We start from the raw sequence: 20,237 nt of genomic DNA on the forward strand, positions 1-20,237 counted from the left end.
TATCCATCTACCCACAATCCTCCTGTGCACCAGAGTCATCCGATCAACAAACACCTGCACCCCCGCATCCACCATGTCAGCTCCTGTGACCTCTGGCCAAATCGTCTCAGCCCTCTCCATGCCATCGGCTAAGTGGCTAGTGGCTTTTTGAGCTGTTGTTGCAAAGCCTCCTGGGAAATGGAGTCACAAACAATTCACAGCATGGTCTGACCAACCTCTTGTCACTCTCCTCCCACACACCTTTCTCCATACGCCACTAAAGAAGTTCCTCCGGCTTCCAGCGAGAAGGTCATGCCATTTTGTTCCTGATGGGTTAGGTCGCCGCAAACAAGAACATATATGCGCTTTCCAGGCAGCTAAAAATACAATATGGAAAAAATGGGTAAAAGTGACTTTTTACAGTGATTTCTTACATAGTACATTCAGTATTAAGATCTAACCACTGAGATGTTCATCAATACACTTTGCACTATAAATGTGAAACTTTACTTTTTTTGTTGTTTATGAAGCTAGAAGTGCTGTTGGAGCAACTACTTTATTGGTAGACTTTAACCTCAAACCTGGAGCCAAAGTCAGTAATGTCTGACTGAAGGAAGTAGATAAAGAGAGCTGGAAAACAGTGAGGCTGGCAAAAAAGTTCAGCCACAGGCTCAAAATAATAGGGCACATTTCAGAAAATGTACCTCAAGTACAGTGATTTACCAGTTATTATGACCGATATTCAAGGTTTAAACTATTAACTTTAGAGTCCAATCACACTGTTGCACTACTATAGAACTCGACCTGACCTGATGTGGCTCTAAAATGAAGCTGTAGATACAAACAAGTCAAAACTCCAGAAGTACATGACTTAACTGTCTGTACAGCTAACAGCATCTTCTTAACGGCATTTCCTGCGCAGGACGTGACATATAAAAAATACATTTGACTTAATTAATTCTAAATGATGCAACTCAACCAAATTCATCACTATTTTATAACATTATTTCTCACTATTATGACCAAATACCACAAATATGTGTGCCAGACTCTCCGACAAATCAGTTCAAACTGAACTTACTGACAAAAACCTCAGTCACAGAGACCTAGACACCGCCTCCCTGTCACCAGGTGTAACTGGTCACAAACAGCGTGCTGCAGCAAAAACCTTAATGTGATTCTTTTGGTTGCGGGAAGACTGAGTGTCACGTTTGCTTGTAGTTTGCATGAAAGAAGCTGACTTGCCTGCAAATACCTGCAGTATGCCTGCAGTGAAACTTGAAAAATTGAGTCGCACACCAGAAATCGTGATGGTTCGCTTTCAAAGTAAAAGCCTTATTGCTGGAACCAACCGCTTTCAAAGGCTGAAACTTTTACTTTGAAAAATCTATATTTCTGGTTTTCATCACACATTACACTGTTTCACTACCACTTGGTGAGCACTTTGCTGGTGTTTGGAGACAACTTCCATGCGAACTACTGGTGACCGCAGCGACCTGCAAACAACCAATGCAACTGCTTGGAGGTTCTGGTGCAGTATCGTATCCCTATTTGCAACCAGTTTCCAACTAGCATCTTTCACATTACGAACCACTTACAAGTCAGTCTTGGAATACACAAATTTCCCTAGCAACCAGCAGTTGACAGGGTGTCAATGATCAGATTTAAAGCCTAAATGAACGGGGCATGAGCAATTGATTTTACAGTGATTACCAGCAGGGGTGGCACGAGGGATTTAGGGCCCAGGAAAATAATATATCACTTTGTGCCCCCAAAGTGATAGGGAAAACACATGCCATCCCTAAAAATGTGCAGACATGAATCAACATTCTGCTTAGGTAAGTAGATGTTTTTGTTTTATGCAAGATTTGTGTATTCAAGTGAATTTAAATTCACAGCTATAAAATTATGTTAAAGAAAGTTTTAATTTGCTTAAACATTTTATTTATAATATAAAGTATTGACAAATATAACTTAAATAATCCTATTTTATTTCCCATTTATATTAATTTTCAAGCAAATAATGTATTATTATTACAAAATAAATAATATATAGGAAAAAAATACATTTCCCAGCGCGCATCCTGTAATCAGACATACAAGAACTGACCTGCTTCTTCAGATATCAGGGTGGCAGTATCAGTGTCAGGAGTGTGGGTATGGGGAGGTGGGAGTGGGCTGATCCAGGTGTGTTTGGTCTGTCAGCAGGTCGGTATATGTACAAATGGTCTGCCTGCAGCGATTTCATGTTGGCTAAAACAAAGACCACAAACACATTATTGTCTCTTAGAAATGAAGTGCGCTAACCAACACTTGGTTACACTTGGAAAGCCAAGCAGCATCTTTAATTCTGAATTCACTGTTAGTTTAATTTCCAGCAGTCCCTCTTTTCTGTTTTGAAACCCAGAATTTGATTTTAACCACCCTATTGTCTTACAGCGTCAGCTAGGAGCTGCAGCTGGACCAAACCAAATCACGAAAACAGCGGGGCGAGGAGGGGTCAGAGGCTGACTGGATTTTATTTCCAAAAAGTAAACTAAAATAAACTAATGCTAGCAAGCAAATGCGTTTAAAAGTACCTGTTAAGCAAACATTATTTTAAGGTGATAGGTTCATAATTTTCATGTTTAAAAAAAAGACTAATTAACTGCTTTACTGATTTCTAGGGCACCTGTCAGTCTTGGGGCCTTCATCACTTTGTTTCCCCCCCCCATTACTAGCAGCCTCCAGCTAACACTTGCCAACCCATCAGCAGATACACATTTTCCCCATGGTAACTGGTCTCTAGGCCTCTGTGATTGGGGTTTGAATTGAATTACCACTGTCACTGAACAACCCTTTGGCATTTGGCAGTGAAACCTTGTCGAGCCATTAAGAACAAATACTCACACAAGTCTATTTTTTTGTGCTGAACAGTAGCTTGAAAATCCAACATATGAACCCAAGACAGACCAAATTCTACAGCACTATAAACAGAGATTGCTGACCTACAGTTGGCACTACTACAGTGCTTTGAACCAGTGATGAGACAGAAAAGAAAAAAGAACTTTTGAATGCAGCAGTGCAAATGTTGCCAGCTCTCAGCAACCTGATAATCTCATACTAATGGAAGAGGCCAAATTTTAATCAGGTAAGGTTTTTACTTTTACTTAAAAGCAAAACTTGTTTGATTACGGCTCACATTGGAGCTAAATGTTGATTCAAATAGTTACCACGCACAATATCTTTCCATGCTGATGTCATTCATAATATATTCACAATATATCAATAAAAGGTGGCATTTGGCTTCATAGTTAACATAAAACAGCCTCCACTGTTTGGCTTCTCTTACTTAACAGAAAGAATAAGATTGTTTCTGGCTCCAGAGCACTTCTTCCTCCAATAAACATTTTTGTGACAAAACATACTCACTCAGATGCTTTTAGAAACAAAACAACATCTTTCTGACAGTTACTTTGACTGTGTTCACGTCATTTCTCCTCATCTGTACAATGGCTTGAAAATTGGCCACTGGGATGTACTCCAGTTTTAAGATGAATTACACTGTGCCTTAGATCAGCTCCCAAAGGTGCTGTAGGTTGTGTCAGAACCACAGAGTGCTTTGAGGAGACAGAAGGTAAGTGGATTAGTGGCTTTAGCGAGGTTAAAAGATAATTTTGTGTAAGAACATGAACGCAAAATCTCTACCTGTGTATAGCTAGGAACACATGGTGTATAAATATATATACTAGTTTCATGTTTCCAAGGTCCTGTGCATTGTGCAGGGAGTGATTAAAGCTTGGTTCTTCCTCTGCAGAGATAGTAAACTTTCAAAGTCACAGCTTTGTAGAAGAATAAAGGCAAAGAAAGCAATAAATCCCCTCACATCACTGCTACAACTGGCATTAAAATATACAGTTAACAGCTGGTTTCTGTTGAAACTTCGTCCTGTCAGTTAAGTATTTCATTTGAAAGCTTGAGAAATGTCTTCAGAAGAGAGAGATTTTTTTAGCCACATAATACATAAACAACATTATTATGAAAGACATTTTTAAACTAATCCAAACTGGAAGTGTAGTTGCTGTTATATGTCATGTAATTTTTCAGTGTTTCAGTCACCACTTTTCTATAGAGGACCTTGCGATGAAGCTAGGTTAATAAACTAAGCCTGGTGCTAACACATAGATCACCGACTTCATTGAAATGAGGCTGCTCAGGTGTTGTTCATGCAGCTGCTATTTTCTGGCAGCCAGTCAAGCAATTATAAACCTCAAGAAGTTGAAAATCCAGAGTTTAAATAGCACCACAGACCTTAAAAGTAATTTAATAAACCATGAAATTAAGCATCTTGCCCATGAAATTCCTCTGATTCTCAATTGTAACTCTTTATCTAATCATAGCCAGTGTTAGCTTGCCATCCATCTTTGTCGGTGTTAACAAAGCACCTACAATTGCTAATAGCTCACCTTTCCTCTTAGAAGCTGCATATTGATTTTCCTCCTTCTTCATGTGTTCCTTTCACCGTTTTACACGCTCCCTCATTCATCTGAACTCTATGAATAGACCCCACTGAACCCCAAAGGAGATGTTCACAGGAATGTCCAACTTGTTCCTGTGAGGTTTGGTGGAAGTAGGGATGAAGATAAATCGCATAGGCTCGCTTACTGCAACTTTTCTTTCCTTATGGAGTGTATATTTCTGCAAGGAAGCTCAGCTTTTACGAGCCTTGGATTGCAGCTTTTGTTTTATGTTTTTGCCTTGTTTCTTAGGATTAGATGGAGGTTCATATGATCACATTTTGTAAGTAGGTCTGTGCCAAATGTCTAAGTTGTCCATCTGCAGGTGTAGATATCTGAACTAAACCAAAGCAACAAGCAGAATCACACTACACTGCCCTGGTGCTGGCAGTGCATCTTCACAGCATTAAAAAAATACAGATGCATCCTTTAGTTTCACAATTCAGGTAGGCATAAAGGGACATGCAAATATATGGAGTATTACAGCAAATTATTAATAGTGTTGGATTCGATACCGGATGCCTCTCTGCCCTCCTTCTCCCTGACCTGACCATGTTTACAGCCAACATACAACCATAGGCATTAAGCTGTGACATATCCACACCCCACTGAAACTGTTAACTTTTAGTAGCTGTTATAAATAAGTAAGGCAATCGATCCCAAAGAGTTTCCATGGTTCCTAAAGGGGGTGAATATACAGCATTTCTATTTTATTAGCACAGGTTAGGGAAAAGAAGGTTTTTGGACTAAACCTACAATGTTCTACTTTTTCATGGTGAAGATGGAGATGACCGCACCACTGTTTCTACAGAGAAGCAATGACTGTCTACCTTAAAATTAAATTACAGCAAACAACCAAATAATAATCACCACTCCCGTCAGCTGCCTGCTTTCTATCCCAGTCTGAGGGCAGGCGAGCCTTTGCCAGCCTAAGCAGCAGATGTTTTGAATCTAAAAGATACACAATCACTTAATCCTTTGCAATTCACATTCTGAGCAACACCGTCTAACTGGATCCACAGTGAGGAGTGAGGTTGGCTCAAAGGGTTTCATTCCATAGGGCTATATTTAATTCGAAGGGATGAAGCAAATTAAAAAACAGATCTGAAAAATGTAATTCAGTAGGTAAAATTGCGGGCGTTATTGGATCTTTAATAATATCACCTTAAATCTAAATTGTGGCTTTGAGGCAGTGTATGTGCTTCGCCTCGAATGAAATGCTGTATTTGGGCCTTGCAGGTTATTTTAAAGATGGAGCAGAAACATGAAATGATTCATCTGTCAGTGCTCTCAAATTTTATCTTCTCACTTTTCCTTCGTTGGGATGTGGACTGCTGAATTATTTAAAGTGTTTCACTATAGAACTTTTTCTTCTTTTGATAAGAAATGAAAATATATCAACCACCAGCAGATTCACAGATAACAGATCTGAAAAATCAGCATTTACCTTTTTGAAAGGAAACCCTTTAAGTGATATAAAGAAGACAACAGTGCAGTCCCTTTGCAGGTTTTTGATACAACCTATTTTATATGAAATTTAGAGTGTAATAAAAAGTTGACTTTAATAATTAAAGATATGATTTCTAATCTGAAGTGATTTTAAATCAACCTGAATATTTTTGGAAGCTAAAATGCTTTGTACTTACATGGAAAGCTTCAAATCTCGCATTGTGAAAGTATCTTAACCACATACAGCCTGCAGATTCGTCTCACATAAAGTCACTGAACCATAAGGAGAATATTTAGGAGTGAGAATGAACTGATAGCCCCTCTCCTCTTTCATCAAAAAGCAACTAATCTTACTGTAAGTCGAACAACACATTCTCCTGCCTTCATCAAGTGTTTCAAGTGACCTCACACACACACACACACACACACACACACCTAACATATGTCTAACACAAGTAACTCAACTGGTTGCACTAATGAAATTAATATATATTTATAGTTCTGTGTTGAAAAGAGTGCTTATCAATTTAAATTGCTCGTCACCGTCTTTAATCCATATTATTTTTCCTACAGCACCATCATAAGTGCTATAATTCAGATGTACATTTCTTTCTCAAACATATTTCAGTTTTATTGAATGTATAATATGTGTAAAAAAAAAATATTTACATCAACCATAACTGCATTACAAAAGCTGTGACTTAAAAAAAAAAAACACTGTAGTATGTACAGTGATTGCTTTATCAATTTTATGGTACTTAATATGTTCTGCAATCCTGCAGCTGTTGTTCGTTTTCTTTTGTTTTTGTTCTGGAGTCGATGCTTTAATAAATACGTTTTTCTACGGCACAAAAGGGAAACCTACGCAGTGCTTGATGTGTCTAACCGGTGTTGCTGTGGGTGGCGGCAGAACCAGAACGCAAAGAAGTCCTGCTCCCTTCTCTCCCTGGTGTTTATTTTTTTCATTTGCGAACAACATAAAAATGCAATTTGCCCAAATGCTCTCTGCCTCTTCTTTCAGTACATAAAGCACTATTTTACTGCTCTACTTCTTCTTTTCTTCTTGGATTTATTTCTCCTTGGAACATTTTTAGGCAAGCAAATGGAACTTGTTGCGTTGAAGGTAAGACACATCTGGACGGCTGTTAATGCTTTACATTGATCTAATCTCCGTTTGCAGTATAATAAACGATTGCATGTGGCATCTAAAAGGTTTGCAGAGAATTATCACCTGATGCTGCAGTTCCCGTCAGCTCTGTAGAACGTCTTAGTGCTCATTTCCAGCTGTAGCAGGCAGCTGTTTTCATCAAAAAGCTCCACAACTCAGCCAGCAGGAATCATATCGCAGCATTTCAAGCTATCCATGGTGCCAAAGTCGTTTTGCTACTATATAGCCCTGCAGTATAATTAAGGAGACTATTACGAGGAACATTTAGGAAAGTGCAGCATGATATATATTTGTTATTATGTTCCAACACAGTGAGCTAATGCTTTATTCCATTAGCTCTGCAAGTGTCAGGGCATGTTTTCAGCCCACTCTTTCCAGCATGCAGATTTTTGTTTTACTTTGACCTGAATTCACCAAATCCTCCGGAGCAGCTGTGCAGGGTGAACTCTGATTTGAATAAGACTAAGAAATTGTGTTGAGCATGCGGCTGAAGCACAGAAGCATCCAGAGCTGCTATGTGGGCTGACGAGGACAGATTAGCATAATGAGGATATAGGCAGAATCTTTGGGTAATCTTCTAAACATAACAAAAAGTGTGAACAGTGTGTTCGCAAGTATGCATGAGGAAGATGACAAAGAGAACTCAGCAATGGACTCTAAATTTGTGTGAGCATCTTTAGAAGGCAGCAGCGAGAGACGGTGTCGACGCGTGTGAGAGAGAGACGGCATTTTTAGAGTAATGGGCCTTTACGCAGTTAATGTTCCATAATTCAGATTTACACTTTATAAATGACAATAAACCAAAAAATAAATAAAAATGAATAAACAAATGGTGCATTATTAAAAGTGACATGTCTTCTTTACGTTATTATAAAATGAATAAGAAATTATATGCTGTTGGGAAATAGTCACCTTAAAGGTTTTCACCTCAAACTAATTTTTAGACATTAAATGCTATTCAGGCAATGCATGTTTTCAGATTTATATTTAGCTCATTTCAGAGAAAGACAAAGACATGCAATGAAAAAAAAATGTAATTAAGGCTAAATTTGTGAGCCTGCAAGTGCAGCTAAGTACAAGAGAAGTAGTCAAAAAGCCATCGCCCAGCTAACAGTTATACTCATTTTTATTGCATTACCCCATTAAAATGGCATTATTAGAAAAATGAATTGCCAAAAGGTGGCTTTTTTTCACTGAATTTCAGCAATTGTTAGGAAGAATTATGCAATTTATCTTTTTGCATTATAATGGATCAAGAATAGATTCGGCAGCACTGCTTGGAAGTAAAAATAGTGAAATCTTGAGCAGGGTTAGACAGTGTAAGCTCTCCTCTATGAGGATGTGTGAAACATGCAGTCATGCCAACAAAGCTCTTACAGCACAGACAGAAAAGCATGGCTTAACATGCTTGTATTACATTAAGTATATGTAATGCAGCGTATAATTACCTGATAAATGCTATCGCATTATTTTATTTGCATTATTTTTTAAAGGAGCAGGATTAAAAGAAGTTTATCTGATGTGTGTCTACCGTGCAAAAGACCTGCCTGGATATACAGAGTGTTGTCAAGTGTTGGCTACATTTACAGGATTGTGCTGTTGTTTTAACACAGACATAATACACGTGTTACACATTTGGTTGTTCCAATCAGAAAAATTTAACATATCCAGTGTTGCAACACAATACAGCCATAGTCCAAATTTTACTTTATTTCTGGCACAAGTTTGAAGACATGCATAGAAACAGAGCTTATTACTGCCGTTGTTGTTCTATTTTTACTGTAATAACGCTCCCTCGCCTCCCGGCCCTGCAAATCACACAAACCCACAAGGACACATTAGTCTTTCCACAGTTTATGAGAAGCCAGCAGCCCTCTGCACTCAGACTGCACTCTGAAAACAAGACAGTTCCTCAAAGGTCCAAAATGGAGCTTTGGTCGTGACCAAGACCATAACAGTTTAACGTTGATCTGGTGGCTCCTAATTCCCACTATTACGTCACTAATACGCCACCTTTGTATTAAAATACATGCCATGCATGGGGTGGGAATAACTGTAAGGAAGCCAAACAGGAAATTCCTTCTCTTAGATGGTGCAAGAAAAGACTTTAGGAGGGTTAGATTTACCAATATCATGTATGAAAATATAAGCAATAAAGCCATACTTCATTAGTGTACCCCCATGTGACATTCATTAATTACAAGACTGTGATCAAATCTGTGAAAAAACAAAGACACTCCTACTGTTTTTTTTTTTTGGCCAAAGTATTCCTCTGGTAACCAGAAGAGCCGCCTGCGGGTATCTTACAGAGTCATTTTTAATCACAGTGTAGCAGCCTCTCGACACGTTTGCCTCTGCCCAGCGGGTTCGACTATCCACCTGTCTTTGAGACCCCAAAACCATCACGCGAACCCTGTCGGGAGACATTAGACTTTCCGTGATGTATGGAAGTCAGCCAGAGAGCAGTGAAACCACATCAGGCTGCTCTGACTGCCTGAGGCTGCTACACATTACAGTCACAGCGGAGCAACAAAAACACACAATGTAAGCTCCTTCGTTCTCTCGTGGTTGTTTTTGCTTTATTTTATAATCCGCAGGTATCATACATGAACATTTACTTGTCTGTCTGTTACAGGTAACATCTCTTTACTGACCCAGTGGTCACTACTACATGACTGAGTCACGCGCCGAATCAAATTTTAACAAAGAGATATGTGCTGTTTTCTCCAGAAATCTTGTAAAAATGTAAATCGCTGGTGAATATTCTGTCAAATCCCATCAAATTATTCCCAATAAAAAGCATTAAAATAGGGAATGACAAACATAAGTTCTCAAGGACTTATAAGGTTTATATGTAGCAGCAAAATATTTGCTGTTTGGATACTCTTTCTAAGAATCTGAGCCTCTATATGACCATACATGAACATTATCTTAGGGAAAAGTCTGTATGTGTGCCAGAGAGCACAGCGCATAGGGAGGAGACTGATAACACGGCTTGAGAGTGTATCAGAAAAGCAACAGTGAGAATTTGACGTTAAAATTGGGATGCCAAATACCTCGATATGATCAGGGCTGTGGTGAAAGGCAGTTTTAAATATGAATTAATTTCGGAGATATGTATTATTTCTACTTTGAGACATTGTTTGATTATTATTAGTCAGGTGGTAATCAAGAAGCTGATGAATGAGTCAGTGATAATTAAAGATGATTGAGGCAGCTGAGGCCATAAAAGGCTTTTGCTTTTCTCCGCCTTTAAAAATACATAAACACTCCTACTACAGCCTTTCCTTGCCTTTTCTATCTGTTTCAGTGTAGCCTCACTCCTTAACCCCTTTTACACTTGTCTTCCTCCCTTCCTTCTTCTTTCCCTTGGGCTTTTCATCCCTGCTTTTCTCCGTCCCCTTCCTCATTTGAACAAGAGACAATGGAAGACAGCAGTCGGAAAAAAATAAATGTCAGGACTAAGTGAGATTCAAGACAGACTTAGCGGATTGGTGAACTTGAACTAACCTTCAGTCTTTGCATTCCTCTGCTCTGCTTTTAAGTTATTACTGTTGCGGGTCATTTAATAACTGAATGATAATCTGATCAGGCTAAGTGCTCGGAAATAAAGAGGATGAAATGAAGCTTTCTTTATTCCTCCAGTCAGACAGATGAGATCCCAGGGTTTCAATCCAAAATGCAATGAAGCAGATTTCATTGGAAAAATCATTGCTTGTTAGAACAAGAAATAAAAATCTATCTACAGGATATATTTAAATAGCGAATAATCAAAGTTATTCAGCAGTGTTAAACTTTCCACCTTAAGGAAAAAATTGTAGAACACAGTGGCTAAACACGAGCCCTCAGAGCACGTCAGCCTGTTATGGCATCATTGCGACGTCATGGGACATCTGTGCCTTTTTATGTGACATATTACACAATAAGATGTCTTGATTTTTTTTCAGGGTCAATTTTGACCTTGAAAAAAACAAGAAAGGTCAAAGTCAAATGTTGAGCCAACTTAGGTTCTATGCCCCCCAAGGCTTCTTATATTGTTGAGAGAAAATCCCACCCAAAAATTTGGGTTAGTTAGTTTTGGTGTTGGTAGCGCATGTCTGAAAACATTGCATGGTTTGTTGTACTAGCAGACCATCCAAGAAGGTTGTGCTGCAGTTTTGGTGAGTGAAATTCCCTTTTATTTGCCCATCCATCCGCCCTAGACAGGTCACCAGTCTGTCACAGGGCTAACACATAGACACAGACAACCATTTGTCCTCACATTCACTCCCACATTCACACCTATTGGCCATTTAGAGTTTCCAATTAACCTATCCCCACTAACTGCATGTCTTTGGACTGTGGGAGGAAGCCGGAGTACCCGGAGAGAACCCACGCAGACACGGGGAGAACATGAAAGAACTGAACTCAGGACCTTCTTGGTGTGAGGCAACAGTGCTAACCAACAGTGCTATTTGTACTTAGCACTAATTAGGGGGATATCTATCTCTGTGTGGCAGCTAACCTTATAGTCTGGATGCAGATTCCTAACCGAGCTAGCCAGTATTCACTCTCCATCTTCTTGTCCAAATATGCTGCAGGTGGCTCCAGAATAATCAACACAGTGTTGGACAAATGTCATGTTGGGTAGGTTTATTCTTTATATACACTGTATGATCACACGTAGTTACATCCTAAACAGAGGCAGGTGACCTTATATAGGATGTCAAGATGTAAGAAGTCAGTGCAACTGGAGAAACATATCAGTAAGTGTGAATAGTTATAAGACAGCAAACAAAGCTTGTATTATTATAGTGTTAAGTGGGTTTCTTGGAAAGTTGTCATGGTCTCAGTCATCTCATTCTTTTCCTTTTAACCACAATTAAAAACTATCTGGAATGTGCATTTCTACATGTTTAAATGGCCAGCACAGCATGTTGTCACTGCAATCACAATGGAGAGCAGAAATAGAAGAGCAAGTTTACTATTTTCTATTTTTTCCAGACTCTCCTTTATTATTTTACCACAGCCTTTGCATTTGAGCCCCCAAATGAAACACACAAAGTGCTTTTTGGCAGCTTTTCATTGCATTCAATCAATGCTGTCTTTACCTCTGTGTCCGATGTTTATTACAGCCCACTTCTTTAATCTTAATCTTAAGACTTCCAGTGCCGCCCTCGTCTCGTTTTGGGCTTCTGTCTGGTTAAAATACCCCTTGCAGAGTCCTGGAACATGGACACTGGGCTGAACAGTGCTCAAGGAAAATGAAATCATGTAAATTCAGACTGAGTCACTTGTTGCAGAGGTTAGGGGTGAGGTGGATGTACTTTGCTCTGTGAAAATGGAGGCCCAGAGGAGCAGTTTTCTGGATGGACATTTGGAATACGAAGGGACTATTTATGCAACACACTCAGTGCCAGCTAAATCTCCTTTACATAAGTCAGCTTATGGAGCAACAGACTGTCTGAAAACAGGAAAGGTTCAGCTGGAGTAAACTGTCAGTACAATGATTCACTGCCACGTGTCTGACAACAGAATCTGTTATTAAATAAAGTCAACAATATTAAATTTTAGCGGAAACATATTAGAAAATTATATCACATTATGTCATTTTGAAACTTGACACAACGGGAGAGGGGGGATAACACTAAGGAAGCAACTCCATTACTATTACACTGACCTATTTCTGTGAGTTATATAACATATAGAGCACAGTCCCTTTCGGAGGACTGTGAACAGCAGGATTTTTATATTATAAGTGTGTGAAGCAAGTATACCTCAGACTTTCATTTCACATTTCTCATTTTGTAATGTGGTGAAAGCGAGCTGGTTAACTGTACAGTGTCATGGTTCTGTAAGTCTCACTGACTCTCCTTTTATCTCACATTAGAGGAATTTATTGCACTTTTTCCCTTGATGCATTTATCTTATCATTGTACTCAAGATCTTGGGAATATAGATTTATCATTTGCCGTGAGATAAATTATAGTGAAAGGGTTTATTTTTCAGGAAAAACTCATATTCACTATTGATTCTTGAGTGCTTTTAGTTTTAATAGATGATTAAGATGCATTCGTATATTTCATTTTTTATCTTTATGTCGGGGGTCATTATGGGGATCCTGACCACCAGACTGATAAAACATTCCTTTGTTACTAACGCCACAATCTGGCTTTTTATGAAGAAGTTATGAAATTTTAGATGTCATGTTTTTTTTTTTTCAGTATGCTTGATGTTACACTGCAAAATGTTTATTGTCGAATCACGAGTAACTTCCTGGCAGGAATTATGCAGCTATTGCTGTATTTTACACCGCAAAACTGACTAGACCTTTGGAATACAATAAAACAACGCTATGTTTTAACATGCTGTATGCTACAGTGTTATACTGACATCTTGTAAAAATAAAATACTGCAGTACATTTAACAGTGTGTGCAGAGCAGTGAGGTTTTAGTGTTTGATTGTCACACTGCAGATTTGCAGGAAAATGAGGGTTTGCACTTCATCTGTCATATCCAGCCCACAAAAGCGCTTTGTTTTACAAGGCAAAGCATCACTTTTAAGGCATCTAATGTAATCCGAACCACAATACTTCGCAGGGTTGGACTGCAGACATCACATCATAGTGGAGCTCATCAGTCAGACTGATGCGTTCTTAGCTTACCCACATCAGGGCACTCAGGCAATAATTGCTTGTATTTGACCCAACAAACGACACCTTTTACATGACACATAGTCATTTGAGCCATTGTTAACTTTAAAATATTGATTGTTGCAGCCTGAACAAAAGTAAACAAGTGTCTACAGTAGATTAAGTAATGGCCAATTCAATGATTAGAGTACTCAATCATGAATATTTAATCATAACATAAAGGAGGCTGCTAACTAATGGAGGATAAAGCAGAAGATCAGCAACTTAAAGGAGAGCAGTTCCTGGCAGAATTACATTTGGTTTCCACAATAAGAAAATCAAAAGAAATATTGTTTTAGACTTTAAAGTGCACAATATCACTGACTCTTTACCAAAACTGCTGCACATCAATTAAAAACAAACAACAATTCAACAAGAGAACACAGACAGAACCAAATGGACCCCAATAAACACTCGGCACCAGAGCTAAAAGGCTGACTTAACTTTCAATTGTCTGAAATTCATTGTTACAGTAAGTCTACATGAGGAGAATGAACACATTAATCCACTTTCCCTGTCGTAACAGTTTCAAATGGACAATCCTACTTTACCAAACTCCCAGGCTTGAAGAGTCTGGGCAGAATGGTTCGTCTGCCTCCTCCCGCGTGCAGATGGCTGCCCAGCAGGACTTCAGAGGGAGCAGCAGCTCGTCTCCGACATCCAATTCATCTCTTATCCAGCAGCCTGAACTCTGACCTAAGTTTAAATGAGGGCCTACACACACAAGGCTCTCTGGAAAGATGATGCAAGTCATGAAGAGATGAATGAGTAAAGGCCCAGACCGCAAAAACACATGGCACCTTTCCTGCCCAGTAAACTGTTACGACCCAAGAAGAAGAAGAATCCTCAATGAGGAAATCATCACCTCACCATCACTACAGCCTCAACAAAAGATTTTTTTTTTAAGTGTCTAGCTGTAATGGAAGAATGGTAAGGTTTAAATTGTCAGTAAGGCAAATTAAATAAAGTATAATTACCATTGTTTATTTTGATGTGCAAAGGCTAATAACACAGGTCTGCAACCAAAAAACTGCATAGGATGTTTTGACCGGGAAAATATTTTAAAAACTCCATTTCATCAGGTTTTCTTGCAAAACAATTTCGCTTTTTAAACTGAAATCTGGTAACCTATACTTGAGTCAAAAAACAATATCCAATAATGATTTCTTACATAAATTTAATATTTCTAAGAGTGAGACTCAAGAGAAATACAAATAAAAAATGCGATGAATTGATGGGGGTCATTAGGAGGGGGAGGTTATGGTGGGTTTGGCGGTGTGAGGAGCTCAGATGATCATGTCCCAACAGGTTTATTTTGTTCATAGCATAAGGTAAGGAATCTCAGAAACATTATGCATGGATAATTGTAATAAAATATTGATTTTTTCATCACTGTTGTGCTTTTTTTAAAAATATAAACTCCTCATGTTTTGCAAAAAAAAAAAAAAAAAACTGTATGTGATGGAGGAAAATGGAGATCTTGGATTCAGCACCCTAAAAAACATCAAATTTACCAATCAAATATCTCATACAGCTGAAAAAAAAACAACTTTTTTGCAGACCTGTGTAATCAAACCTTGAGCTCATAATTTGATAACCAGAAGCTTAAATAACACAGTACAGATGTGTTTAACAAATATTTAACCAAAATTTAAATTTAAATCTCAAACTGAAAATATGTTGATTGGTTTTGTCAAAACCTGTTCCTACAATACTCGACACCTGCTGCTCACTTGCCATTGGTAATTTAATTATTAATACAAATGTGAAATTTAATGCAAGTCTGTGGCAAACTGATTGGATCCACCAGCGTAGGACCAGAGAGGAGTGGATGCCAGTGAAAATTAGTCACTTGTACAACAAGAAGTAAGATCACTTTTAGCAACACGGATTGGATGGGTCTCATGCTGATACCTTTGACCAGCAGAGTGGTAAATACATATTTATATGTGATCAGGTTTTACAGTCTGTACCAGTATAGCAAACAGCGCTATAGATACTGGCATTAGACAGAAATGGTTGAGTGCAGAAGAAAGATTTTATTTTGAGCTAAAATAAATTCTACAACTACATGTGAAATGGAATCACTGAAAAAATAATTAAAAATATGTTTTAGGAAAAGCATATACTTTTTTTTCTCACTAAAGCTAATTCTGAATACAAACGAAACTAAAAAAGAGTGAATCCCAAACTTTTATAACTCTGGTACTGTGAAAAATAAACTAATTCCTGTCATGGGAGTTTTATTTTGAAATGTGGCCAACGTCCTGTATGTAGTTTTGTAGTGAAAAGGAAAAAGGGGGATCTTAAAATGTCATGAGCATGTGGCTCATGAAGGAAATCCTTGGTACAAGTATTGGATTTCTAATTCTGTGCAATTTTCTTTGTGAACCTATATATATATAAATATAATCTCCAGTTATTTTAGATACACTTTATTGAAAGCTGATGCTACATCTCTGTTGTTTTTCTGGATTCACTGTTGTGTGTTGATGATTGTTTGCAAGTCTAATGTTATGATAAGCAGCAGGAAAATGGTAGGGGACCAGAGAGAATTTCTCTTTAAAAAAAAGAGTTAATGTGTTTTGTCTTGTTAATTAGTCAGAGCAAGAAAGATCTGCAGTCATATTATTGCAGCGTCAGCGATAGTGAGGCTGCTGTATTGGATTGTTGTGGTGAACAGTGACCGAAGCCTGAGGGCAAATCTATTCATTTAGCAGTCGATCTGAATCTAAACCTCACCTGTAGTCCTGGTCTTTGGGAAAAAGCAGAAAGAATGAGGTCACAAAACCTTTGGTCTCTGTCTGACAATAATTGTTTACTTCAAGAAGTTAGACACTGTAATTGATTTGCACTGTTGATATAAATGATTTTCCAGCAGTTTTTCTTTAAGGTAATTCTATTTTTAATATATTTGATTCTATATTAAATCTTCTTTTGGGAGCTGCCTGTTTGGAAAAGCGACGTCTGTGAAGAAGAGCATCACCAATTCATGACAGAAATAATTGAATTTGCTTCGCACAAACCGCCCAAAGCAACATTTTTTATTGTTAAAAAGCTGTTCACATGGAAACATCTCATGGGAGTATTTATTATAGTTTTATTAATAGAAAATTCAGTAATTATTCAAGCTCAGCGCCACGATGACATTAACCACACTCAAATGTAAAGGCAGAGCAGCTTATAATGCATAAAGCATCAGCAGAGTTTTATGCATCTCTAATCTAATCTGAATCACAAGGGAAACATTTTCATGGTAGAGTTTAATATGATTAAATGTTGAGATTAAAAGCGCTCCTCTGACAATAACTTTTTAAAATATTTCATATCTGTGATTCTCAACCTGAGCACACCTCGGCTTTGTTAACAGAGAGCAGTCCATGTCTGCGTGTCCCGTGAAGGTCAAGCAGAGGACGTCTTCTTTTATCGGTGCTTCTGACTGAAGATGACCGTGCTCACAGTCTCACACACACACTTACAGGCAGCCACAACCACAAATACTTGCACATTTACACAAAACTACACGTGTAATTTTTCACAAATATTCACACATGCATACAAACTGAACAAAACCAACCCTTACTGTTGGGCTTCCAGGCTTTAATATACCAGGACTCTGAAAAAGCTTTCAGGATATCGAGCGGTCCAAACAATGGGGGGAAATGGCATTGGGGTTTCCATGGCAACTGCTGCAAGCTGCTAAGAGGGCTGCTTTGAAAACATATGTCAGACTTGACTGGTTTGTTCACAGTGAGCCTAGCAACAGATTCTGTGTGCAGCCTATCACGCTGTCTTGCAGAGCATTCACTGTTCTAACATTTGACTTTGCTGTCTGTCAGAGGTCTGAGATGATTAAGTCAGAAGAAAACTACCCCCATTAGAAGAGGCAGAGATTGTTTGTGCAAAAACATCATGTTGTCTTTTTTTATCTCAGCTTGTTCTTTTAAAGGTTTTCACAGCAGCGAAAGAGAAAGAAAGAAAAGGCAATGGAGCGTCAAATCCTAAAATCCATAACAGCTAATCTCTCCCTCAGAAAAGCAAACGTTCAACATTCACTGAGCACCAAAATATGATCGCCAATGTCCTCATACTGAGGAACAAGCTTCTTAGTTCTCACAAGGCTTAACAACCCTTCCCTTTGCTGTCTTCACTCTTTCTTTAACTACAGAGGATTAAACGGCTCAGAGCGAGCGATACTTTCACCATCAGCATCACTTTTAATTGTTCAGTCAATTTTCCTGACTGCCAAACACTGACCTGATGTGAAGACTTGCAGCCTCTCTCTCTGTTTTACACTGCGTCACTGTAAATATCTGCAACATTAATGTGTTAGATTGCTGAAACCTGAAACTGTTAGAGAAGACACCCTGGGTTGTGGGAGCACAGCATAGGGACTCTTTACTGTTTTATGACAGAAAGACTCAATTGAAATATAAACTAATGATGAATTATGAAAATAATTGTTAGCCCCAGCCCTGGTAAAGGTTCTCCCTGTAAAATGCATACTACTGCTGTGTTCAGCGCCTTTATATCTTTATGTCCCATCTGGTTGAATTCCTGTATTTCATTGCAGAGGTGGTGGGTGGGTTGTACCAGCAGCAGCTCAGTGCCATATCACTGCCACACAATGTGAAGAGCAGGAGGGTTGGAAGAAAGAAAGAAGGGAAGAAAGAAAGAAAGAAAGAAAGAGGGAGACGTATGAAAATAATTGAGATGAGGAGGGGGAGAGCTGCCTGGGGTGGGGGGGTGGAAGTGGAAAACAGGGAGAGAAGTTGATTAGGAGGGAGGAAGAGAAAGAGAGATGCGTCATACCAAAACATTAGTATGCAATCAAGTTGTTGGTGCGGTGAGGACTGTCGTCTGTCGACGGCTGCCGCAGCCTTTTCAAAGCTGCACCGCAGTGTCACACAAACGCTCAGTACACACTACACAACCAACCGGCACAACAACTCCCACCATTGTCTGTGAGAAAATAGAGGTACAAGAAAAGGATTGCCATTTCCATGTCAGTTTGTGCAGAAGAGCTTCATATATCCAGTTATTGATCCATGTCACCCTTTCAGTTTCAGCAGAGGGGCTTATTAGAGGGTTGGAGCTGGAAATGAGCCAGAGCTGCACGCACACATGCACGTAAGCACACACACAAATGGTAGAAAACAGAAATAGTAGAAAAGTGGATAGTTAAAAAGACCAACAACTCATTATTCTCTTACTGTAGATTGTATTTTTTATTTTTTCATGTAAAAAATATGGGGAGAAAAGGACAACAGTGAAGTCATGTAAAGGAATGATAGATAGATAGATAGATAGATAGATAGATAGATAGATAGATAGATAGATAGATAGATAGATAGATAGATAGATAGATAGATAGATAGATAGATAGATAGATAGATAGATAGATAGATAGATAGATAGATAGATAGATGAAAATTGAAAACCGTGTTTCAGTTTCCCTGTCACAGATTTCCTTTGTGATATTTGTGCTTTCAGCAGCATGCCTGAAGAGTGTGTGTGCCTCTGTGTGTGCCTCTGTGTGTGTTTGTGTGCGCATGTTTGGGTGGGGGAGGAACGGGGGACTCTAAGACATTGACGAGCTGCACCCCTCCTTTCTCGCTCTCTCTCTTCCTCTCGCTCTCTTTCTCTCTCCATCGCCATGGTCCTTGGCAGGTCCTCGTTGCCATGGCAACGCTCACATTGCCGCAGGCTGGCTCAAGCGAGGCGCGCTGGTTGAAAAAGAAAGCATGAGAGGAACGGGAGCGAGAGGGAGAGAGAGATCACTGCAGAGGGAGGGGAGAGCAGGCGAGAATTGGTCCTCCAATTCATTACCCCCCCTCCAACCAAAGAAAAAAAACTCAACCCAACCCCCCCCCCAACAATCTTATCATTGGCATCGACACGGCTGGGCAGTAGAAAGGCCTCTACTCTGCTCAGTAGTCTGAACACGTTGGATCCAAACTTCAGACTGCATTTATTATTCATCCTCCTCCTCCTCCATCGCAGACAGCACCGCAGCCTAACACCCAGCTACACACTCACACTCACACACACACACACACACACACCTCAGGACCTGTGCTGAGCTCAGACAACGGGAACACACAATTAGTATTGCACACAGCGATATATTGCATCATTCTATTACCTTTAGATGGTATAATGCAATACAGTAGAGACACAGGCAGGTGTAAGATTACTGTCTGTAGATGGAGGTTACAGTGACTGACTGGAACTGAAGACGCCTCACTGCATCAGCTCTCGTTTAACCCCTGTAACCTTCCACTTCCACTGACACAGAAGGGAAGTTTTTTTCAAATATTCTTCCTGACTGTCAAGACCAGAACATGTCAGAGTTTGTCGTCTTCAAAGCAGAAACATGAGTGTTTATTTTTTCTGGAAGAACTTTCCAAAGTCACATTCCTCCTCATCTTTACCAATACTGTATATTCCCATGCGCTCAGAGTCTTGTGCTGG

This window comes from Oreochromis niloticus, linkage group LG14 (genome assembly GCF_001858045.2).
Source record: "Oreochromis niloticus isolate F11D_XX linkage group LG14, O_niloticus_UMD_NMBU, whole genome shotgun sequence".
NCBI lineage: Eukaryota > Metazoa > Chordata > Actinopteri > Cichliformes > Cichlidae > Oreochromis > Oreochromis niloticus.